The sequence below is a fragment of the Pristiophorus japonicus genome, chromosome 2, assembly GCF_044704955.1.
Source record: "Pristiophorus japonicus isolate sPriJap1 chromosome 2, sPriJap1.hap1, whole genome shotgun sequence".
NCBI classification, from domain to species: domain Eukaryota; kingdom Metazoa; phylum Chordata; class Chondrichthyes; family Pristiophoridae; genus Pristiophorus; species Pristiophorus japonicus.
In genome coordinates, this window is record NC_091978.1 from 53361415 (window position 1) to 53386705 (window position 25291).

Genomic DNA, 25291 nt, shown 5'->3' on the forward strand with positions numbered 1-25291 from the left:
AATTTCCTCTTTAACCAGCAATGCCACTCCGTCTCCTTTTCCTTTCTGTCTATCCTTCCTAAATATTGAATACCCCTGGATGTTGAGTTCCCAGCCTTGGTCACCCTGGAGCCATGTCTCCGTGATGCCAATTACATCATACCCATTAACTGCTATCTGCGCAGTTAATTCATCCACCTTATTCCGAATACTCCTCACATTGAGGCACCTAGCCTTCGGGCTTGTCTTTCTAACACACTTTGCCCTTTTAGAATTTTGGTGTAATGTGGCCTTTTTTGCTTTTTGCCTTAGGTTTCTCTGCCCTCCACTTTTACTTTTCTTCTTTCTATCTTTTGCTTCTGCCCCCATTCTACTTCCCTCTATCTCCCTGCACAGGTTCCCATCTCCTTGCCATATTAGTTTAACTCCTCCCCAACAGCACTAGCAAACACTCCCCCGAGGACATTGGTTCCAGTCCTGCCCAGGTGCAGACCGTCCGGTTTGTACTGGTCCCACCTCCCCCAGAACCGGTTCCAATGTCCCAGGAATTTGAATCCCTCCCTTGTACACCACTCCTCAAGCCATGTATTCATCTGAGCTATCCTGCGATTCCTACTCTGACTAGCACATGGCACTGGTACCTGACCTTTGACTCCACAGGGCCTGACCTTGGTCATCTTTAGACCGTACATACTGTACCAGTGCACAGTGGTGGAGGGTGTGGATATTGAGAGCTGTGACAGGGGCGCTGATGAAGTGGATTTCTCTGTCTGTGAGTTTTGAGGCATCACTAGTGGCATTTTTCACCATTTTCCACCTTTTAATAAAAAACCTTGCTGCCAGTTCATTAAAGCTATCAACAGCCTCTCGGGTGGGATACACCAATAAATGTGGCCTTGTAAGTTTCCCTCAGTATGATAGACCTGAACCCGAGTTAGAAAACATTTAGCAATTAAACCAGACTGGCCGGGGGCTGAGGTGCGAGTTAGTAATGGAAAATTGGTGGCCAGCGTAAATCGCACCGTGGCTGATGACCCGGGCACTCGGGTTTCTGTATCATTTATTGAATTTTGTTCATTGCCCAGTCTCAATGGGATGGGCAGATCGGCCTGCTGTCCAGCGGAGGCGGGAGTCCCCAAAGCAGGATTCTCTACACAGGGGTCCTCCCCTGCACCATTGGGGATCTGGGGTGGAGAGTGTTGCACAGAGCAGTTGTCTGCAACAGTTTTTAATTTTCCTTTCTGGACTCCAAGGCTAGATGTGCTTTTTGAGGCCTTGAGGAGTCCATGGCTCATGTATATCGGAACATAAGAAATAGGAGCAAGAGTAGGCCATACGGCCCTTCAAGCCTGCTCCGCCATTTAATACAATCATGGCTGATCTGATCATGGACTCAGGTCTATTTCCCTGCCCGCTCCCCTTATTCCCTTATCGGTTAAGAAACTGACTATCTCTGTCTTAAGTTTATTCAATGTCCCAGCTTCCACAGCTCTCTGAGGCAGCGAATTCCACAGATTTACAACCCTCTGAGAGAAGAAATTCCTCCTCATCTCAGTTTTAAATGTGTGGCCCCTTATTCCACAATTATGCCCCCTAGTTCTAGTCTCCCTTATCAGTGGAAACATCCTCTCTGCAACCACCTTGTCAAGCCTCCTCATAATCTTAAACGTTTCGATAAGATCACCTCTCATTCTTCTGAATTCCAATGAGTAGAGGCCCAACCTACTCAACCTTTCCTCATGAGTCAACCCCCTCATCTCCGGAATCAACCCAGTGAACCTTCTTGGAACTGCCTCCAAAGCAAGTATATCCTTTCTTAAATATGGAAACCAAAACTACACGCAGTATTCCAGGTGTGACCTCACCAATACCCTGTATAACTGTAGCAAGACTTCCCTGCTTTTATACTGCATCCCCTTTGCAATAAAGACCAAGATTCCATTGGCCTTCCTGATCACTTGCTGTACCTGCATACTATCCTTTTGTGTTTCATGCACAAGTACCCCCAGTACTGCAGCACTTTGCAATTTTTCTCCATTTAAATAATAACTTGCTCTTCGATTTTTTTCTGCTAAAGTGCATGACCTCACACTTTCCAACATTATACCAGCTGCCAAATTTTTGCCCACTCACTTAGCCTGTCTATGTCCTTTTTCAGGTTTTTTTGTGTCCTCACACATTGCTTTTCCTCCCATCTTTGTATCATCAGCAAACTTGGCTACATTACACTCAGTCCCTTCATCCAAGTCGTTAATATAGATTGTAAATAGTTGGGATCCCAGCTGTGGCACCCTACTAGTTTCTGATCGCCAAACCAAGAATGAACCATTTATCCTGATTCTCTGTTTTCTGTTAGTTAGCCAATCCTCTATCCATGCTAATATATTACCCTCAACCCCGTGAACTTTTATCTTGTGCAGTAACCTTTTATGTGGTACCTTGTCAAATCCCTTCAGAAAGTCCAAATACACCACATCCACTGGTTCTCCTTTATCCACCCTGTTCGGTACATCCTTTATCAAACATGACTTCCCCTTCATAAATTCAAGCTGACTCTGCCTGACTGAATTATGCTTTTCCAAATGCCCTGCTATTGCTTCCAACATTTCCCAATGACAGATGTTAGGCTATATATTCAGTGTGAGAGGTTGCCGTGCCTATACAGTTATCTGAAGGGCGAGCTCCTCAATTTTTGGTAACACTTTAGCCCCACGCTCCTAATCTTTGGCCGCCTGGCACCGAGTGGTGTGGGTAAATCGAAGGATCTTCTCCTGGACTTGCTCTTTGGGCCTAGCTAAAACAGCAATTTGTAGGTCCAGGATGGACGGGGCCCAAGGTGGGTCCAAGAGGGCTGCCTGCCTCTCTTCCATGTTGGTGTCCGGGTGGTCCTGGAAAGGGAGCATGCGGTGTCCACCGGTACATAAGAACTTAACAAATAGGAGCAGGAGAAGGCCATTTGGCCCTTTGGGCCTGCTCTACCATTCAACAAGATCATGGCTGATCTTCTACCTCAACTCCACCTTCCCGCACTATCCTTAGTTTCCAAAAAATGAACATCTTCTGTCTTGAATATACTCAACGACTGAACACCCACAGCTCTCTGGGGTAGAGAATTCCAAAGATTCACAACCGTTTGAGTGAAGAAAGTTCTCCTCAACTCAGTCCTAAATAGCTGACTCCTTATTCTGAGACTGTGACCCCGTGTTCAAGATTCCCCAGCTAGGGGAAACATTTTCTCAGCATTAACCCTGCCAAACCCCTTAAGAACTTTGGGCCAGACATTCTATAAAGGTCCACAATGCCCAATTGCCCACCGAGAAGGATCGCTAACGCTTACCGAAAAAAACGCGTGAGAATTTCCATTTTGAGGATAAAGGTAAGTAGAGCTGATCGCCCGGTGAAAATAATCGGTGTTGCACACTCATTCTCAGCGGTTTTCTCGGCGGGTAAGTGCAAAGTTAGCCAAATGGGCGGTCGTTACCGGAATGGACGATAAGTACAAAAATTTAGGCCGAGGCTGCGGTTCGGCCTACGGAGTGGGGAAAACTTATAAAACATTTTACAAAGATCACAAGGTCATTAGTGACCAATGGATTGCCAGTCTGCCAGTTTTTAGTGAGGCTTGAAAGGATTCGCTGTGAAGCTACACTTGCCCCTTTGTCTGTGTGTCACTGTGTTTGGATTGTTAGATAACAGTCCTAATATCTCGCCTACATCCATTACAATATTTGAAATGTTAGATTGTACTTGGAGAAAGTTGAGTTTGAATCTGACAATTCTGAAATTGGGAGTTGTTAATGATTTTTGTTTGTTACATAACTAGTGATGTGATCAGTCAAAACAAATTAAAATATGCTGCTATTTACTTAACACAACTGAATAATTCTACAAGAATGCAGTCTCAATCTTCCTCAGTATTAACTACATCCCCCAATTTTGTGCACCGATCCCTGTGATACACCACTTCCCACCTTCCGCCCATCTGAGTAAATACATTTAACTCATCCAGTTACTTTGACTGGACTTGTCTCCATTCCCGTGCCGAGGGGATTGCTGTACCAGACGGAGGGGCAACATTCAGGGACTCTCAATTCTCCACCAATTCCCATTCCCTCCTTTCTGGTGGGTAATGGGGAAGATATTTGACAGGATCAATCAACTTATATTTATATCTGGTTATGGTTTTTTACTTGAGTGTGGTATTATCAAAGATAGTTATCCTTTTCTAGCAAATACAGTATTTAGTATATTTATCATGGACCACTTCCGACTGCAGTTAATTCATAACTGAAGGGATATGAATTTTTGCATAATCTGCAGTAATGATATCAGAAAATGTAATCCTGTGAATAGCATCATTAAGTGTTTAGTATGGTGCCCCAAACTCGCGCCTCTCCTGGGCCCCGATCACGTCGCTCCATGATCATTCGCCGCTCCTTCGCCCCATCCTCGCCGCTCCTCTGTACCTGCCCACGCTCCAATCATCGACCTGGACCTTGGTGACGTCCAATCCAGTCACCCTCTTCACTGCCGTCGCCCTCTTGAACCAGCTCACGCTGCTCCCTGAAGTGATATGCCGCCACGCTGTCCAGGGGCCGCTCGCCTTTTATGGCCCCGACCTGCCGCTGGTCCCAGCAGAGACGAGGGCCCTGGGGCAGCCCACACTGCAATATGTGTGCGCACTAGGTCCGTGCAGCAAAGCTGGTCTCCAGCCGTATTGGTTAATCCTTACCACTGGACCAAGACCTAGCTCTGTCAAGCCCGTGTGGTGGCTGGTGTGCAACGGCCACCACATGTTAAAAAAATCCCCGCACAGGCATCTTCCACCCTTCAACATGCAGGTCGGGACCTGGAATATCAGGTCCTTCATTGAAATACCTGTGAACGCATCCCTTTTGATGTGGAAGCAAGTCATCCTCGATACGAGGGACCACCTAAGAGAGAGAGAATGAAGGTACCACTGTGTGTAATGTGTAAGTCAGTAAAAATTGTCAGCAAGGATTAATCAACACTTTCTCATTGGAGATGTTAATCAGCAGAAGCTTTCAGACACTGAATTACACCAAAGATTAATATAGGATTGAAGTAAAATGTATAATTTTATTTTAAACAAATTTCTGATGAGAGTCCCTGAATTAAGGGGAAAGATCATAGACAACGGTTCTTAAAGGGGCATTGCAGCCCCGAGAACACAATCAGCTATATATCCAGAATATTAAACTCCAGCCCAGTTATAGGGTTACTAACATCAGCAGAAACAAACCCCAACTGTCAGAATGAACATGGCTCAGTCCTGGATGTGATTAACAGCAGAATCCAACCCCTGCAGTCACTTGTGAACTCACTGGTGTCTCAGCAGGTTGCATCAGTAAGTAATTTTCTTCCCACACAGTAAGCAAGTGAACACCCTCGCCCCAGTGTAAATTCGCTGGTGTGCCAGCAGATTGGGTGACTGAATGAATCCCTTCCCACACACTGAGCAAGTGAACGGACTTTCCTCAGAGTGAATTCACTAGTGTGTCAGTAGCGTGGATGAGTAAGTGAATCCCTTCCCACACATGGAGCAGGTAAATGGCCCTTCCCTAGTGAGTGCGTTGGTGTACAATGACATTGAATTACCTCCTAAACCTCTTCCCACAGTGAGAGCAGCTAAACAGTTTCTCGTCAGTGTGTACTCGCTGGTGTTGAATCAGATCTGCAGAGCTTTTAAAGCATTTCGCACAGTCGGAGCATTTAAAAGGTCTCTCATCAGTGTGAACCTGCTGGTGTCTCAGAAGGTGTCATGAATTAGAGAATTCACACACACACGGTGCAGGTGAATGGCCTCTCCACGGTGTGACTGAAGCGAAGAATTTCCAGCTCAAATAGGTAATTGAATCCCTCCCACATTCCCCACATTTCCACGGGGTTTCTCCGTGGTGGTTTCCTTGTGTCTCTCCAGGTTGGACGATCAGTTGAAGCCTCGTCCACACACAGAACACGTGTACGGTTTCTCCCCACTGTGAATGGTGTGATGTTTTTTCAGGCTGTGTAACTGGTTAAAGCTCTTTCCACAATCAGTGCACTGGAACACTCTCACTCGGGTGTGTGTGTGTGTCTCAGTGCTTTTCCAGTCATAGATGTTTGAAATCGTTACCCACAGACAGAACAGACAGACATTTCTCATTCTACATTGAAGGGCCGATGATATTCAGGTACTGGTGAAGCAAGTGACTCTGTCAGATCTTGATGTTTTGTTTGAGTTTCCCGTCTGCAAATCCTCCCCTTCTAATACCCTGTAAAAGGAGTTTACAAAAGTCATCACTGTAAGTACAGGATAGAAATTCAGAAGAGACCATTCTCGTTTCTATGGAACATTCTTTCCTCTCTTGTTCCCCCAAAGCTATAAATCTCCATCCAGTACACTCTTACTCCTCCCTGTGCTGAAGTCCATATCCACCATATCCAACATTTCCCTTTCAGTCGACTTCTCGCCCTCCCCTGAAGGTGCTGACTCTGGCTGGGTTCAGTTCTACACTCACTGGTTCCCCTCCCTTTCCTCCCCTGAAGGTGCTGACTCTGGCTGGGTTCAGTTCTGCACTCACTGGTTCCCCTCCCTTTCCTCCCCTAAAGGTGCTGTCTCTGGCTGGGTTCAGTTCTACACTCACTGGTTCCCCTCCCTTTCCTCCCCTGAAGGTGCTGACTCTGGCTGGATTCAGTTCTACACTCACTGGTTCCCTGCTTCGGGCACTTTATTAAACACACACACAGCAGAAGCACATTAATTCGATGGGAGATCACTGACACATGAGCAGCCAGTGATGTTGAGCCTCCAGAGAGTCCGGTTCCTTTACAGCCAGTATTTACAGGAACTGGGACACGGAAAGAGTCCCATTACAAACAGTGATACATCTTTTAACTAGAAATAGTAATTTCGCCTTCATTTACAGACCCTCCATGATCAGTCACCATTTCTCCTCCATTTACAGACGCTCCCCGACTCACTGGGGATTTCCCAGCACTTCCGGGTTGTTCTGGAGATTGTGTCTTAAACCGGTGGGTAGTTGTGGGGAGGCGGATAATGTGAAGTGTTTTCTCTCGGGCCTGAGCCTGCACTCGATGTTTGTGAAGCCCGTGTGCCCTGGGGTTTATTAACCCGCTCCCTCCACCCATCTCTCACCTGTTGCCTCACCCACAGGGTTCGGAAGAGGGCGTGGGGACAGTGTGCGTGGGGACAGTGTGTGTGATAGAGAGTAAGATGAAGCAGGAAAAGAGCGAGCGTATATGACAGATGTCAGGTTGAGAATATAAGTGAGAATCAAACTCAATGTAGAAAGTTCAGAGGAGAAGTGGAAAAGAAAATAAGAGGTGCAAAGGGAAAGTATGAGAATAGATTGGCAGCTAACATAAAAGGGAATTCAAAAGTCTTCTATAGGCATGTAAATAATAAATGGGGTAGTAAGAGGAGGCCTAGCAAAAGGGGCAAAAGATCTGACCTCACACATTCTGACATATTCTAGTACCAAGGACCCAGAGGCCTCTGATTCAATATTGATGTACTAGGACACTAGATAACATTAAGGTACATCCAGTCCGACAAGATAAGACACCATGGAAGACTCTAAACAGATACTGATAAGACTCTGTGAAAATACTCGAAACAGACTTTTAGGCGCCATGTACGATCAGCAAATTCTAACCCAATGAGGTCATCCCTGTTAAGGGCTAAGTTTACTTTGAGATCCTGGTCTGTTGATCCAAAATATTACTGATAAAGTAACCCAATTAGAGATCGAGGGAGGTCGTACCGGGGAGCGAAAGGGTCTATGAAATGTTTAAATGATGTACAATTTTGCTATTCGAAGAACATCTCCACTCACAGGCGGCTGTGATGAGAATTTTTCCTGGACATCCTTAGACTATGTCCCCTGGTTCTGGACTTCCCCAACATCGGGAACATTCTTCCTGCATCTAACCTGTCCAGTCCCGTCAGAATTTTATATGTTTCTATGAGATCCCCTCTCATCCTTCTAAACTCCAGTGAATAAAGGCCCAGTCGATCCAGTCTCTCCTCATATGTCAGTCCAGCCATCCCGGGAATCAGTCTGGTGAACCCTCGCTGCACTCCCTCAATAGCAAGAATGTCCTTCCTCAGATTAGGAGACCAAAACTGAACACAATATTCCAGGTGGGGTCTCACAAGGCCCTGTACAACTGCAGTAAGACCTCCCTGCTCCTATACTCAAATCCTCTAGCTATAGAGGCCAACATACCATTTGCCTTCTTCACCGCCTGCTGTACCTGCATACCAACTTTCAATGACTGATGTACCATGACACCCAGGTCTCATTGCACCTCCCCTTTTCCTAATCTGCTGCCATTCTGATAGTATTCTGCCTTCGTGTTTTTGTCACCAAAGTGGATAACCTCACATTTATCCACATTATACTGCATCTGCCATGCATTTGCCCACTCACCTAACATGTCCAAGTCACCCTGCAGCCTCTTAGCATCCTCCTCACAGCTCACACCGCAACCCAGTTTAGTGTCATCTGCAAACTTGGAGATATTACACTCAATTCCTTCATCTAAATCATTAATGTATATTGTAAAGAGCTGGGGTCCCAGCACTGAGCTATGCGGCACCCCACTAGTCACTGCCTGCCATTCTGAAAGTGGAGGTGTAAGAGAAAATTAGCATTAGGGGTATAAGCAAAATAAGGTTTAAAGTGCTGGCTTCTACATCGGCTCAGCAAAAGGGGCAAAAGGCCTGACCTCACACATTCTGACATATTCTAGTACCAAGGACCCAGAGGCCTCTGATTCAATATTGATGTACTAGGACACTAGATAACATTAAGGTACATCCATTCCGACAAGATAAGACACCATGGAAGACTCTAAACAGATACTGATAAGACTCTGTGAAAATACTCGAAACAGACTTTTAGGCGCCATGTACGATCAGCAAATTCTAACCCAATGAGGTCATCCCTGTTAAGGGCTAAGTTTACTTTGAGATCCTGGTCTGTTGATCCAAAATATTACTGATAAGGTAACCCAATTAGAGATCGTAGGGAGGTCGTACCGGGGAGCGAAGGGGTCTATGAAATGTATAAATGATGTACGATTTTGCTATTCGAAGAACATCTCCACTCACAGGCGGCTGTGATGAGAATTTTTCCTGGCCAGGAATGTGCAGTGATAAAAATTAAAGTGCATCTAAAGATCACGGACAGCCACCAGCAGGGAAAAGTCTGGGCAGACAAAGCTGCCAAACAGGCAGCCGAATTAGATATGACTAGTAATGCCCCGATTGGCTCATGTATTACCCAAACGGAGGAAGTAAACATACTCAAGATACAGGGAGAATCCACCCCGCAAGAAACAGAAAAGTGGGAACAGAACAGAGCTAAAAGGGGGGCGGATGGAGTTTGGAGGAAAAATGACAATGTAGTGGCCCCGGAATGTATCCAACAGAACCTATTGAGTCACTACCACGGATACACCCATACCGGTAGGACCGACATGATGAACTCCATGTCACGATGTTGGTGGTGGAAAGGAATGGGTAGAGACATAGAAAACCATTGTAGGAAATGTATAACATGCACTAAACACAACCCGGGGAAAAAGATAAAGGTCCGACTGGGACACCAAACTCGTCCAAAGGGATCCTGGGAAGCCTTGCAAATAGACTTTACTGGGCCACTGCCTAGCCAAAGGGGAAAAATGTATTGTCTGGTAATAATAGAACAATTTACAAAATGGGTAGAAGCCTTCGCCACTAAAAACTGCACCGCTGATAGGGTAGCTAAGATCCTGGCCGGAGAAATAATACTTAAGCGGAGAATGCCACGACAGTTGGACTCAGACCAGGGTACACACTTTACGGGAAAAATCATGAAGCAAACTTGCACCCTGTTAGGGATTAAACAAAAATTTCACATCCCATACTACCCGGAGTCTTCCAGATTGGTAGAGTGAATGAATAGGACCTTAAAAACAGCACTGGCTAAGGCAATCGAGGAGACCGGACAGGATGGGTTGAGTTACTTCCACGAATCCTAATGAAACTAAGAGCTCCCCTAACCGGACTTCTGGACTGACCCCCTTTGAACTAATGACAGGAAGAGCCATGAGGCTCCAGAAGTGCTGGTTACTGGAAGTGATGACGCAGGGCCCTACAAGGATAAAATACGGAGGTTCTTGATGGAACTCTGTAAACAATCACATGAATTATGAGCACAAGCCAGAGACCAACAAATTATTAGAGATCTAGAAAGGGACACAAAAAACAAAAGGTTCAGGTACCCCAAATCGGGAGCCGGGTTATAGAAAAGATAAATCCTGAAAGACCTGGATTCTCGCCAAAATGGACCGGACCCCACCAGGTGATTATGGTTAGTGACACATGCGCTTGAATAGACATAGGAGGTGTTGGCAAATGGAAACACTGGACCTAGTTGAAATGATTTGGATCCTAACCAACCAGTGACCACCGGAAAACGTGTTTTACAGGATCCTATCCCTCCTTGGAGCCGGAACATCCACTGACGAAGAAAGTAACGGACCTCAAGCCCTGTATTATAAGACGTTGGAAACGTTAGCTGCGATCCTGATTCAAAAACCCTAATGGTGGTAGTTGGCACAACGGTAGATTTAAATTGTAGCATTGGACTAACGGGCATAACACAACTTAACAGAGATTCCAACCGGAGGTGGACCAATAACAAGGGCATAACATTAGCAGTAAATGAGACTGCAGTATGCTCCGTGTTAGAAGAAGAACGAGGAAGTTGCACTCGTAGGGAGGGGATACAGATAAGGTGCACGTCCGTCTTCACTCAATTCTCGGGAAGGCCACGACAAGGGGATACCAGGTGGAAGGTATATCCGGCCTCCCCGTACGTAGGTATGGACCAGTGGTGTTGGGACATCCTTGTCCGAGATAGACCCCCCACCGCTGCCCCGACAACCACCCTGGGGACAACAACTCTTCCCAGAACAACCACGCAAGCCCCCCTCATATGTCCATCCATAAAGACGAAAGCCGGGGGGGGCTAGTAATAAAGGAATCTAAGGAAAGGATATATTTTGGGGTGCGTCAGTAGTCCTAAACCTAACGGATATCATCCTTCCTAGCTTCTGTGAAAATGAAACTGTAAGTCTATACCAGATCCTGACACAACGAATCCTCGAAGGCCCGGAATCCACTGCCCTGAGATTTAATGTCAGAAAGGGAACAGAACAAGGTCGAACAAAAAGAGGAATACTGGAAACACTCGGCACGGGTTATGCGGCGGGGATTGCGACGGTGAATTCTATAGACCTGTATGCAATAGACGACCGGGTTAACACCTTAAGGTAAATCTTAAGGGGTTTATTGGGGAGGGAAATAGATAGCCAAGCCCTCCAAGCACGGTTGGGAGATGGTGCGGAAGGGGAGTTGTTACAAGTGGCCCACACATTACAGGAACATGCCAAGGCCATAAATTTGATCCACGCAATGGGGAACAAACTAAGTAAACGATTACAAGCTGAGATACTTTGCTCCAGGTCTGGGGCCTGGATACTGAGTGAGATACAACATAACCTGGAGCAACTCCAGAATGGGTACATACCAGATTGGATCCGGAACGGTATATTTAATAATTGGACTCTAGACAAAAACATGAATAACACGTGCGAGGTACGGAAAAATAGTCACGCGTGGGTGCCACAATTTAGATGTATTACTGGACATGTGAATATGATCGGATTCGTGTTATCAATACCACAGTATGATGTAACAAAGGGAGACCCCTTATACCAAACCGACAATATCGGTGAAGTAAGAAACCAAACACGGTTGCGTTACCATCAACCCTCCAGACAGGTGATTAAAATTAACGAAAGTACCAAAGGCATTGACATAACCAACTGCTATAAAAATAACCAAGTGGTTTTATGTCGAGATACGCCAAGAATGACGGATGATGATTGCGGATTCCACCAAACAAATGGATGCATGTTGAGTATCACTCCTGTCAAACTCGATTCGAAACAATCGCTGCTCCACAAGGGAATGGAGATTGGTGCGTGAGCACAGGAGCAGTCAACCTGACGATTAAGACCAGGGGAGGAGTCACCTCTGTGTCATCACCAACCCTAACTTCTGTTTCAGGTCCATGGGAAAAATAGACATAAATGGATACATCCCGAGACAACGGAAATTATCCACGGAACGGTCACGGATACCCTCCAAGAAGGGTACAAGGAGGCGGTATGGGAACCGCAAGGAAAACAGAAACCCAAATTAAGTGAGGAACAATTACAATTGGTGCAAGGAATCCAAACCCAAAGATGACAGTATATCCGGCTGATGGAAGAAATAGACAACCTACAAAGAGACACTAATGCGATGCTGGCCGACCAGCCTTGGTACTCAAAACTGTGGAACATTGGACAATATTCAGATCCACCCATGGATAAGGATTATATCACATGTACTTGTAGTAATACAGGGCCTGGTCCTGATGGTACTGGTAGGGTTAACCTGTGCACGAATTAAACAGGCCAAATGACACGTTAGGGCACGCACTGTGATTAAGACAATAAGGGACGAAAATTTAAACAGTCCTGCAGGAAGGACTTACCTTATATAGCCCTGCGGGAGAAGTCACAGGAGGTCCCGAAGTTTGGCAGATGGTCACCCAGGCGAACGGACATATCTAAAACTTGCCCACAGGGAAGTAGTTTCCGGGGAATATGGCCTACTTGGCGTATAGTCAAGGGCCAAAGGGGAGAATTGTAAGAAAAAATTAGCATTAGGGGTATAAGCAAAATAAGGTTTAAAGTGCCGGCTTCTACATCGGCTCAACAACAGGGGCAAAGGGTCTGTAGCTGACCTCACACATTCTGAGATATTCCAGTACCAAGGACCCAGAGGCCTCTGATTCAACACTGATGTACTAGGACACTAGATAACATTAAGGTACGTCCAGTCCGACAAGATAAGACACCATGGAAGACTCTAAACAGACTTTTAGACGCCATGTACGATCAGAAAATTCTAACCCAATGAGGTCATCCCTGTTAAGGGCTAAGGTTGAGATCCTGGTCTGTCGATCCAAAATATTACTGATAATGTAACCCAATTAGAGATCGAGGGAGGTCGTACCGGGGAGCGAAGGGGTCTATGAAATGTATAAATAATGTACAATTTTGCTATTCGGAGAATATCTCCACTCACAGGCGGCTGTGATGAGAAGTGTTCCCGGACGTTCGCAATTAAAGATCGTTATACCTTGCCATCTGTCTCCATCTAATAACTTAGAGAGCTGCTTCTCGGGTTGGGACAAGCGTTGGCCCTTTATATCAGAAGGCCAGCTCGTGGGAAGAGAAGCCATTCAATTTTTCCCCTTCAGGAGGTACTGGATGAGATAATTGATAAAGATAAAGTACTAGAGAGTTGATGTCATCAGGACCGGATGCTGAGGGAAATTAAGGAGGAAATTGCGAAGATACTGGCCGTAATCTTGCAATCCTCCATAGATACCGGAGTGGTGCCAGAGGACTGGAGAATTGCAAATGTTGCACCCTTATACATAATAGGGTGTCCTCTGCAGCTGCACAAAGCTCTGGCTAGACCACACCTGGAGCACTGCGGGGAAGTAGAGGCCCAGTTGTCTCTGAAGGGGGCTCGAACACCTGGATATCGCTGGGGAGAGGTCTGGACTCCGCCGGGGGCCCGAACGCCTTGGCCCGCTGCAATCCTCGGCCGAATGGCCTCCCTGCTCCCGGCCCATTGCCATCTAATCATTAGAATATTGCTTTTGCACTTTAAGTGCGTTTTTCTTCATCGGATATATTCAGTAATACTTTTGGAGTTAGAAATAGAAATAAGTCGGCGATAGTTTTCAATCCTTCGAATCTGCAACTGACTAATGACAATGTCAATTGTTCGGTAGAAGACATTTATCTTGAAATCTTATTGTGCATTTTCAAATCGGTGGTCTTGTGCAAGCTCGTCGTAAAATTTCCGGTGTATTCGGTTCCTCGTACTTTTGAATTCCGTTGGGGTACCCCATTTTTCAGCAACCTCTTTCGCCTCCTCTAAAGTCACTTCAAATTCATTTTGAAGCTGTTTCCCCGCGATGTAAGAAGTTTCTAGTTGTACCACTGCCTGAGCGATGTCCAAATCCTTTCATTGTAACAATGTGGACGTCAAATTTATGCTCAAAAGAATCCTTTCCAATAATACATAATCATGACAATTTCAAAATTCTCCATATTGTTCTTTATCTTTACTGCTTCTGTTTTTTCATCTTGTTTTGTACTTTCCAAGATGATTTTGTTTAGCGCTTTCAAAACATCCAAATAGCATTGTTTTAAGGCTAGCAATGATGATAACCGACCAGCCCATCGCATTGAGTTCAATTTTTTCAGAGTTATGTCTGATTTGCTCGTAAACGAAATTAGCAGATCCCAGCGATTGATACTATGCCCGAAAAATAAATAAATACTTTGGACTGCAAAATAATTGGTTATTTTTTCGACGCCATTAACTGCATCATTCACTACCAAGTTGATGATGTGAGCGGCACAATGAATATATAACGCATTCGGTTCCAAATTTTTTATACGAGATTGTACCCCAGAATAAACACCGCTCATTGTGCTAGCACCGTCATATCCTTGACCTCGACATTTTGAGAGTTCTAAATCGTTTATTTGTAAAATGTTGCACACAGAGGAAGTTGGTACACTCATAATAAAGGGTGAGACTGAGTACTGTGTGCAATGAGCAAGTGTGACCATAGCTCCTTTAATAAGACTCCAGAGCGCAGGTACCTCGTGGGTGGCCTGCTTATATACCGTGCTCTCAAGGGATGCTAGGATCCCTTGGGACTCCAACAGGTGGGGCCTCTGGTGGTCAGGTGTCATACAGGTTACAAGGGGTTAAATACATAACATCACTCCCCCGTGAAGTCGACAGTCCACATAGTTACAAGGTGAGACGATCTGGGGCTTTTCACTCCCTTGACGATCGTCTCGGTATAAATGCGGGTGTGGGTGAGTTGGTCAGTTCTTCACTGGGCTGTTGGGCAGCCGGCCTTGCCGGGCTGCTGGGGATGATGAGTTCGGCTTCGTGGTCAACCATGATGTCAGTTGCCACTTGTGTGTGTGTTGGAGGGTCAAAGCTGGTGGTGTCTTCTTCGGATTGTTCGTAGCTGTTGGTGAACCTCAATTTGATTTGGTCCAAATGTTTTCTGTACGTTTGTCCATTGGCCAATTTGATCTGAAAAATAATTGAGCACAAACACAGGATCATTCATCTCAATATCGCGTGACAAATTTGCGCAGTCATGGTACACACTTTGTTGATGCCGCTTGCCCTCCACGTGATCATGGAGATCAGGGTGGACAAGAGAGAGCCTTGTTTTTAACGCCCTTTTCATGAGCAGCTCGGCTAGGGGAACCCCGGTGAGTGAGTGGGGTCTGGTGCAGTAGCTGAGCAGCACTCTGGACAGCTGGGTCTGCAGGGAGCCTGCTGACACTCGTTTCAAGCTTTGCTTGATGATCTGAACTGCCCGTTCTGCCTGGCCATTGGATGCGGGCTTGAACAGGGCAGATATGATGTGTTTGATCCTGTTGTGGGTCATGAATTCCTTGAATTCAGCACTGGTGAAGCACGGCCCATTGTCACTGACTAGGACATCAGGCAAGCCGTGCGTGGCAAACATGGCTCGTAGGCTTTCAATAGTGGCTGTGGATGTGCTTATAGACATTATTGCACATTCAATCCATTTTGAGTAAGCGTCCACGACAACCAAAAACATTTTGCCTAGAAATGGGCCGGCATGGTCTACGTGGATCCTCAACCACGGTTTGGAGGGCCACGACCACAAACTTAGCAGTGCCTCTCTGGGTGCATTGCTCAGCTGAGACCAAGTGTTGAACTGGCACACGCATGACTCTGAATCTGAGTCGATGCCAGGCCACCACACATGGGATCAGGCTATGGCTTTCATCATTACGATGCCTGGGTGGGTGCTGTGTAGTTCACGTTTGAATGTGTCTCTGCCTTTCTTGGGCAAGACCACGCGATTGCCCCACAATAGACAGTCCGCCTGCAGGGACAACTCGTCTTTGCATCTGTGGAACGGCTTAATCGCTTCCTACATCTCCGCTGGGACACTGGACCAGCTCTCATTGAGGACACAGTTTTTTTACCAAGGACAGTAAAGGATCCTGGCTGATCCAGGTCCTGATTGGGCAGGCCGTAACGGGGGACTTCTCGTTCTCGAATGCCTCCATGACCATGAGCAAGTCCGCTGGCTGTGCCATTTCCACCCGGTAGTGGGCAATGGCAGCCGACTGAGAGCATCTGTGCCCGGTCTGTGGTGGATTACATAGTTGTATGCCGACAGTGTGAGTGCCCATCTTTAGATGCGGGCAGAGGCATTGGTATTAATCCTTTTGTTCTCAGAGAACAGCGATATGAGTGGCTTGTGGTCAGTTTCAAGCTCAAACTTGAGGCCAAATAAATACTGGTGCATTTTTTTCACCCAGTAAACGCACGCCAGAGCCTCTTTTTTAATCATGCTGTAGGCCCTTTCGGCCTTCGACAAACTCCTGGACACATAAGCGACCGGTTGCAAAATCCCCGATTTGTTAGCTTGTTGTAACACACACCCGACCCCGTGTGACGACGCATCGCAAACTAGCACTAATCGTTTACAAGGGTTATACAGGACAAGCAGTTTGTTTGAACACAACAGATTTCTGGCTTTCTTAAAGGCAGCCTCTTGTGAATTCCCCCATACCCAGTCATCTCCCTTGCGCAGTAGCGTATGTAGGGGTTCTAGCCGGGTGCTTAATCCAGGTAGGAAATTACTGAAATAGTTAAGGAGTCCCAGGAACGACCGCAGCTCCGTCACGTTCTGTGGTCTGGCGTGTTCTTGATGGCCTCCATCTTGGAGCCGGTGGGTCTGATGCCGTCTGCTGCGATTCTTCTTCCCAAGAACTTGACCTCCTGCGCCAGGAAAACACACTTCGAGCATTTCAACCTGAGCCCCACGCAATCCAACCGACTAAGAATCTCTTCCAGATTCTTCAAGTGCTCAAAGGTGTCTCGATCTGTAACCAGATCGTCCTGGAAAACCACGGTGCAAGGAACCGACTTTAGCAGGCTCTCCATGTCCCACTGGAAGATAGCCGCGGCCGACCAAATCCCGAACGGGCACCGGTTATAGATGAACAGACCTTTGTGTGTGTTGGTGCAGGTGAGGCCTTTCAGCTCCTGCGTCAAGGTCAGGTCCAGCTTGGTGAATGTCTTCCCTTCAGCCAGGGTCGCAAATAGGCCATCTGCCTTGGGTAGTGGGTACTGGTCCTGCAGCGAAAAACAGTTAATCGTTACTTTATAGTCCCCACAAATTCTAACCGTGCCATCCTCTTTAAGTACCGGGTCAATCGGACTGCCCAGTCATTGAATTCCACCGGCGTGATGATGCCTTCTCGCTCAATTTCCACGTTTTCATGCATCATGTACGGTACTGCCCGTGGCTTGTGGTGGATGGGTTGCGTACTGGGAACCAAATGGATCTGCACTTTCACCCTCGAGAAGCTTCCAATGCCTGGCTTGAACAACGATGGGAACTTGCTCAGAACCTGGGCACATGAGGCATCATCGACGGACGAAAGCGCTCGGATGTCGTCCCAGTTCCAGCGGATTTTTCCCAGCCAGCTTCTGCCAAACAATGTGGGGCCATCCCCTGGCACAATCCACAGCGGGAATTCGTGTACTACTCCGTCATAGGAGACTTTCAGGGATTAGTTCCTTGGTGTAAGTCCTTAGTTTGGTGTGAATGGGGCTGAGCTTGGGCCTGTGTGCCTTTTTGCCCCACAGCCTGTCGAAGGTCTTTTTACTCATTATGGACTGACTTGCACCTGTGTCCAGTTCCATAGATACTGGAATACTGTTCAGTTCAACTTTCAACATTATTTGTGGACATTTCGTAGTGAGCGTGTGTACCTGATTCTCTCCATTTTTCTTTTCGCCGTGCCATTGACACTTTCTTTCTCCATGGTAATAAGAATAATATATTCTAATAAGAACAATTTACAGCTGTTGTCGGTTGATTTTCACAAGAGAGCAAATGGTTTTCACAAAAGTCAGCACCACCTTAAGTTTTCAAAGTATAAAATAACTTTATTTAGATATAATTTAAATACAGATGTTTGAAATTGTATTTTTATAAATAAAATATAGAGCATAGACTTTTATTAATTAACAACTGTTGCATTAAATTTTCCATCTGAAAGAAAATAGTTTAAAATTTTTTTTACAAAAAAAAATTATAGGGTTTTCGGTCCTATTTCGCTTTTGTTTGGTTCAATTTCGCCGAAATATTTCCTTATCTTAAAAACGAATTATTTAATTAAAAAATTAATTTCAATTTTGCTTTTGTTCGGTTCAATTTCACGTACTCCAAAAATGAACACTGAAACAAATCAACTCCAACAACTTGTCAAAATTACGCAAAAATAACTAATGAACGACAAGAAGCAATAATATAAAAATCATAACGATGGAAAGAAAGTTTCTGAAATTGTAGCATACGCGGGATTATCTTGCAATACAGTGAGAAGTATTATAAAAAGATACTTAACAACAGGAATAGTGGAAAAATCGTGAAAGGTTACCCGATAGCGAAGAGCTCCTTGTAACCAAGATGGAAGAAGGCCTTGGTACTATAACATCAGGGGATTGTGGTGGATATTACATGAAAAGATATATTAGGATGTCTTTAAATAGAAGCCACATTAATTAAAACGTTACTTATTATATATCATATTACTATTCACATTATATAGTTATTTAAAATTTTAGCAACATTGAATTGAAATCAATTGTTAAATAATTCATTTTCAGAGGTTAGGGAAATATTTAGGCGAAATTGAACCAAACAAAAGCAAAATAGGACCGAAAATCCTATAAAATGAAAAGTTTGAGAAAAAAAAAATCCCCTTCAGGCGAGGGCCCCAATGCCATAGCATTGGCTGCAGTGGTGTAGTTACGCCACTGCCTGGAGTATTGTGTACAGTTTTGGACTTCTTACCTAAGGAAGGATATACTTGCCATAGAGGGAGTGCAACGACGGTTCACCAGACAGATTCCTGGGATGGGGGAGATTATCCTATGAGGAGAGATTGAGTAGACTAGGCCTATCTTCTCTAGAGTTTAGAAGAATGAGAGGTGATCTCATTGAAACATACAAAATTCTTACAGGGCTGACAGGGTAGATGCAGGGAAATGTATCCCCTGGCTGAGGAGTCCAGAACCAGTTTCAGAATAAGGGGCCAGCCATTTAGGATTGAGATGAGGAAACATTTCTTCACTGAGGGTTGTGAATCTTTGGAATTCTCTACCCCAGAGGGCTGTGGAGGCTCAATCTTTTAGTGTATTCCAGACAGATCGATAGATTTTTGGATATTAAGGCATCAAAGGATATGGGGATAGTGCAGGAAGGTGGAGTTGAGGTAGTAGATCAGCCATGATCTTATTGAATGGTGGAGCAGGCTAGAAGGGCCAAATGGCCTGCTCCTGCTCCTAATTCTTATGTTCTTATTTTGGTAGGGAGAACGAGGAGAGGCAATATAAACTAAAGGGTACAATTTTAAAGAGGGTGCATGAACAGAGGGACCTGGGGGTATATGTGCACAAATCATTGAAGGTGGCAGGGCAGGTTAATAAAACACACAGGATCCTGGGCTTCATAAATAGAGGCATAGAGTACAAAAGCAAGGAAGTTATGAGGAACTCATAATTTTGCATATTTCAATGAGATCACCTCTAATTCTTCTAAACTCTAGAGAAGATAGGCCTAGTCTACTCAATCTCTCGTTCCCCCTACCAAAATAAGAACATTGACTTTTTTCTATTCTTTCCTGACCCACTCTGCTTATTTTTACCCAAACTCTGCTCGGCTCTAGAGCCTTGACATTTCTCTTGCTGCTTTTAAATTTATTCTTTCCTGAATCCTCCCTGAATTTATGGCCTCTAGTTAATGACCCACTCGCCAGAGGGAATGTTTTTTTCCCTATTTACTCTATCAAAACCTTTCATTACCTTGAACGCCGCTATTAGGTCACCTCTTAACCTTCTCTGTTTCAAGGAGAACAGTCCTAACTTTTCCAACTTCTCCTCATAACAAGTCCTTCATCCCTGATAAACCTCTTCTGTATCCTTTCTAAGGCCCTTGCATCTTTCCTGAAGTGTGGTGCCCAGAATTGTCCACAGTACTCAAGCTGAGGTCTAACCAATGATTTATAAAGTCCTAGCATGATCTCTTTTCTTTCATGTACTATTCCTCTATTTCTAAACACAATTAATCCATGATTGTTTCATATTTGTGGTGTTCTAGGGCATTTGCCTTAACTTGTTCCCATCTGGTAACATTGGGGAAACTTAATGCCACCACTACAGGTAGTGAAAAAAGGCCCAATCTCAATCGGAGCCCAGTGCGGAGACACGGGACAGCATTGTACACTGTGCATGCGCCATGCGAGCGGTGGAGATGGCTCCGGGAGGCAGTCGGAGATTGTGGGCGCAAGGGAGGAATTGGATGCATGGGTGGGCTGGTCAGCTTCATAAATTCCTGGTGTAGGCCTTAGTCACCGAATAAGAGTCCACAAGCTCCGTATGTGTCCCATGGTGACAGGCCCAGCTGCTCAGTTAAGCGGGGTCACTGGCCACCATCTTGGGCAGGATCACGTGATTTGCGTGGCCATCTTAGTACAGGAACGAGTGGGTGGGGCTTCAGGGTCTCAGTGACCAGGAGAGAAAATCATTGACTCATTGATTTTATTCTCACTCTGTGTAGAACTGAACCCAAACAGCGTAGAGGTTGGGAGGGAGAAAACTGAGAGTGGGGAAAAGAAATGATGGAGATGAAGCAAGGGGTTTGGATTTCAGCACAGGGAAGAGGGAAACTATGCGGGATGGGGATTTACAGCTTTGGGGGAACAAGAGAGGAAAGAATGTTCCATAGAAAGTTGATTTGTCTGTTCTGAATTTCTATCCTGTACTCACAGTGATGACTTTTGTAAACTTATTTAAGGATATTAGAAGGGGAGGATTTCAGGAGGAATATACTTGCATTGGAGGCAGTTTCAGAGAAGGTTCACTTGGTTGATTCCTGAGATGAAGTAGTTGTCTTATGAAGAAAGGTTGGGCCTGTACTTATTGGAGCTTAGACTGAGAGCTGATCTTATTGAAACATATATAATTCTGAGGGGGCTTGACAGGGTAGATGCAGAGAGGAATTTTCCTCTCGTGGGGAAATCTAGAACTAGGGGACATAGTTTCAGAATAAGGGGTCACACATTTAAAAAGGTGAGGAGGAATTTCTTCTCTCAGAGGCTCATGAATCTTTGGAATTCGCTGCCCCAGAGAGCTGTGGAAGCTGAGTCATTGAATATATTCAAGGTGGAGACAGACAGATTTTTGAGCGATAAGCAAGTCAAGGGTTACGGGGAACAGGCAGTGAAGTGGATTTGAGGCCAAGATCAGATCAGCCATGATCTTATTGAATGGCAGAGCAGGCTCGATGGACCTACTCCTGCTCCTATTTCTTATGTTCTTATGAAACTCAAACCAACATCATGTCAAGATCTGAGAATCAATCGATTCATCGGGACCTGAATATCATCGGCCTTTGAATGTGGAAGGAGAAATGTTTGTCTGTTCTGTCTGTGGGAAAAGATTTCAAACATCAGTGTGACTGGAAAAGCACCGAGACACACACACCCAGGTGAGAGTGTTCCAGTGCACTGACTGTGGAAAGAGCTTTAACCAGTTACACAGCCTGAAAAAACATCGCACCAATCACAGCGGGGAGAAACCGTACACGTGTTCTATGTGTGTGGACAAGGCTTCAGCTGATTGTCCAACCTGGAGAAACACAAGGACACCCACACGACAGAGAAACCGTGTGAGCTGGAAACTCACCAACGCAGTCATACTGGGGAGAGGCCGTTTAACTGCTCCGGGTGTGAGAAGAGATTCACTCTGTCGCCCACCTTCAATTACACCAGCGAGTTCCCACTGACGAGAGACTTTTTAAATGCACTGACTGTGGGAACTGCTTTAAAATTTCTGCAGATTTAATTGAACAGCAGCTTGTTCACACTAAAAACAGGACCTCAAAGGTAGTATAGTATAGTAGTATTAGGCGGTCCCTTATATCGAGGATGACCCACTTCCACACCAAAAAGGGATGAGTTCACAGGTGTTTCAATGAGGGACTTGACATTCCAGGTCCCGAACTACATATTGAAGGGTGGAAGATGCCTGTGCGTGGATTCTTTTAACGTGGGGTGGCCGTTGCACACCAGTTACCACACGGGCTTGACAGAGCTAGGTCTTGATCCAGCGGCAAGGGTTAACCAAGATGGCTGGAAACCAAGCTCTGCTGCACGGATCTAGTGCGCACACATACTCCTACTGCCCATAGAATACAGTGTGGGCTGGCCCATGCTGCCCCTGGGCCCTCGCCTCTTCTGGACCCCGAACCCTCGCCTCTGCTGGGCCCCGATCTCTCATCGCTCCTCCGCCCCGATCAAAAATGGAGCATTGAGTAACAGGACATCAATTAGTCTCCTCTTAGCTTGAAGACATCAAATATCGACACACTGTTATTTGAAATATCAAAATATTAAACTCCAGCCTATTTAAAGAGTTATTAGCAGAAACAAACACCAACTAACAGAATGAATATGATTCAGTCCGGATGTGAACAACAGCAGCAATAACAGCAGAATCCAACCCCAACAGTCACTTGTGAACTCGCTGGTGTCTCAGCAGGTTGGGTCACCAGGGAGACCGTTCACATGCTCTGAGTGTGGAAAGGGATTCACTCGGTCATCCAGCCTGCTGACACATCAGTGAGTTCACACTAGGGAGAGGCCTTTCACCTGCTCTGAGTGTGGGAAGAGATTCATTCAGTCATACGACCTGCTGACACACCAGTGAGTTCACACTAGGGAGAGGTCTTTCACCTGCTCTGAGTGTGGGAAGAGATTCATTCAGTCATACGACCTGCTGAGACACCAGCGAGTTCACTCTGGGGAGAGGCCGTTCACCTGCTCCATGTGTGGGAAAGGATTCACTCAGTCATGCGACCTGCTGACACACCAGCGAGTTCAGAGGTAGTAATCTCTGGATTACTCCCAGCAACACACACAACTGAGAATAGCTCAGCAAGCACAGAGTTGATGGGTGAACTTACTGCAAGTTAGAATTCGAACAGCCAAGATTTGGCTGAGCTTAAGTTTATGGAGGGTGGAAGATGGGTGACCGGTCAGGAGCGTGTTGGAATAGTCAAGTCGAGAGGTAACAAAGGCATGAATGAGGGTTTCAGCAGCAGATGATCTGAGGCAGGCGTGGAGTCGGGCAATGTTACGGAGGTGGAAATAGGCAGTCTCAGTGATGGTACGGATATGTGGTCGGATGCTCATCTCGGAGTCAAATATGACACCAAAGTTGTGAACAATTTGGCTCAGCCATGGACAATTGCCCGAGAGAGGGAGAGAGTCGGTGGCTAGGGAACGGAGTTTGTGGCGGAGACCGAAGATAATGGCTTCAGTCTTCCCAATATTTAGTTGGAGGAAATTTCAGCTCAGCCAGTACAGGAGACTGACAATTTATACAGTGGAGGGGTCCAGAGAGGTGGTAGAGTTGGGTTTCGTCTGGCTACATGTGGAAACTGATGCTGTATTTTCAGATGATGTTGCCGAGGGGCAGTATATCGATGAGAAATAGGAGGGGGCCAAGGGTACATCCTTGGGGGATACCAGAGGTAATGATGCAAGAGAGGGAAGAGAAGCCATTGCAGGTGACTCTCTGGCTACCATTAGATAGAATGGAACCAGGCGAGAGCAGTCCCACCAGCTGGACGACAGTGGAGAGGCATTGGGAGGAGGCATTGGGAGGAGGATAGTGTGGTCAACTGTATCAAAGGCTGCAGACAAGTCAAGAAGGACGAGGAGGGATAGTTTACCACAGTCACTGTCACATCGGATGTCATTTGTGACTTTGATAAGAGCTGCATATGTAACTATACAGGGGCTGCAACCTCTCACATTGAATATACACATGGCCCATGGCCTCCTCTAGGCCGCAAACATCACATGCGGCCTGGGAATAGGTGAAGGATAGTTTTATGCCCTTTTTAATATAAAACAAAATGGAGTCTTGGTCCTTCCAGGAATTTCTGCAACAAGCAGTCGGTTTGTATAAACAGCTAAACCTGGCTTGAAATGGCTGATAGCCACCAGACAACTGGGAGGCAAGTCCTGCTGAGACAAGTACCCCCCACAGTGCTCTCCTATTGTCTATATGACATTAGTTCCACTCCACCCCACCCTTTTTGAAGTACTCAAACCACCAGCCATTATCTCTTGTAGAGACCTCATCCATTTGATGCAAAAAGATAACTGACCAGGAAACTGGACAATCCTGACACAATGCAAGGCAGGTAATAGCTCATTACCACACTCTCATCGAGTAATGGCCGGCTGGCCAACTAATAACCCTGACAAAAGGAAATAACTGGAAACCATGTCAGGACAAGGATGTAGTAATTAACTCTTTATCTGTATTCACTGACTGCGAGACAGAGCCAATACACAGGGAGAGGCCATAACTTAGGTTTTACTGTATAAATATCTCGTGAAATTGTACCATTTGGAAGGTGTTCACTTAGCCATTGACTGAGTGTGACCTTTCCCTTGCTAGCAAGTAAATTAAAGAAACTTCTGCCGGAGCTGAAGGTGTCTGAGTCGTTTATCGGAAGTCGAGATTTCGACAATGGCCCATGGACTCCTCTAGGCCGCAAACATCACATGCGGCCTGGGAATGGGTGAAGGTAATTAAAAACCTGTTGCCCAGGATGCTCCATATCCCAGGCACTGGGACCCGGTTGGGAACAGAAACCCTGAAGCCCCGCCCTTTGTTCCTGTACCAAGATGGCCACACATGTGCTGTGATCCTCCCCTGCTAAAGATGGCGGCCAGTGATCCTGCTCACTCGTACCTATTACCCTTGTGGAAACACGGGGTCTGTGGGCTCTTACTTAGACACTGAAGCCTACATCAGGTTGTTTATAAAGAGGGGAAGGTGGGGCCGGTTTAGAGCACACACTCACCTTCAGGGCCAAGTCAGTAAGACGGATAGGACTGTCTCTGGCCCGCTGGAAATTATGGGTACGGGCGGATGACATTGGGAACGGCTCTGCCATGTGATAACGAGCCTGTCACGATGGGAGTCCAAGTTGGACAAAAGAAT

General features: G+C 45.9%; 1 pseudogene; it reads right to left on the reverse strand.

The window, feature by feature from the left end:
• Positions 1–5344: 5344 nt before the first annotated feature.
• Positions 5345–6145, reverse strand: LOC139228681 (zinc finger protein 132-like; annotated as a pseudogene).
• Positions 6146–25291: the final 19146 nt, after the last annotated feature.